At 39.2% G+C, this 1,246-nt stretch overlaps 1 pseudogene; it reads right to left on the reverse strand.

The window, feature by feature from the left end:
- The window catches only part of LOC101654781, a 6,596-nt pseudogene extending 6,281 nt beyond the window's left edge, over positions 1-315 (reverse strand).
- Positions 316-1,246: the final 931 nt, after the last annotated feature.

Genomic DNA, 1,246 nt, shown 5'->3' on the forward strand with positions numbered 1-1,246 from the left:
GTTGAGTGCTGTTATGAGGTGACATCAGTTGTCTCTGGCTCATTGTGACCAAACGCACAGCAGACCAAACACTTCCCAGTCCTGGGACACACTCACAATTGTCTGAGCCCATTGATGCATTCATTGTGCCCATCCATCTTGCTGAGAGCTTTGCTCTTTTTTGCTGAGCCTCTACCAAATGATCTCGTCTTCCAGGAAATGGCCCTTTCTGATAACAGGTACATGTGACAATCTTGCCATTCTCACTTCCAAGGAGCATCTTGGATGTGCTTCATCCAAGACATACCTGTTGGTTTTTCTAGCAGTCCACGACATTCTTGCAATGCTTGCCAATGCCCCCCTTTAAAGGCATCAGTTCTTCTGTGGTACTCCTTGTTCACTGCCCTACTTTCACATGTGTGGGGTGATTGAAAATACCATGGCTTGAGTCAGGGGTACTTTGTCTTCAAAATGATGTATTTGTTCCATACACTATAAAGAGGATTTTTAAGCATATTTACTCATTACATTGTTTCATTTCTTTGACTATTGCTTTCTTGACTATTGATTATGGATCCAAGTAACATGAAATTCTTGAAAACTCCAACTTTTTACTGTTTATCATGCATGATATTGTCTACTTACATTGAGTAGTAATCTATATGAAAGCTGCAGTCTTTGTCCTTGATTAGAGAGTGTTTCAAGTGTCCCTTGCTTTCAGCAGGCAAAGTGATGTAATCTGAGTATCACATGCTGCTAATAAGTCTTCCTCCAATCCCAATACTTCACTTTGCTTCATATAGTCCATCTTCTCAGATTTTTTGTTCATCATACAGATTAAATAAATATGGTGAAAGGATAGAACAATGGCACACACCTCTGCTGATTTTGAACCATGCAATATCCTCTTGATCTGTGTACAGGTTCCACCTGAACATATGTAAGTGCCCTGGAATTCCCCTTCTCCTAATTTTATCAATAGTTTTTAGGATCCACACAGCCAAATGCCTTTGCACAGTCAATAAAATACAAGTAAATATTTATTCTATAGTTTCTGTTTTCAACCAAGATCTATTTGAAATCAACAATGACATCTTTTGTTCCATGCTCTCTTTTGAATCGGGCTTGAATTTCTGGCAGTTCCCTGTCGATGTACTGCTACAACTGCTTTTGAATTATCTACAGCAAAAGTTTACTCGCATGGGATATTAACGCCATTGCTTGTTAATTTCCTCATTCTCTGGGATGACTTTCATTAGTTTGAGCA

The sequence above is a fragment of the Echinops telfairi genome, unplaced genomic scaffold (genome assembly GCF_000313985.2).
Source record: "Echinops telfairi isolate 266 unplaced genomic scaffold, ASM31398v2 ScPeMD7_443;HRSCAF=831, whole genome shotgun sequence".
Lineage (NCBI taxonomy): Eukaryota > Metazoa > Chordata > Mammalia > Afrosoricida > Tenrecidae > Echinops > Echinops telfairi.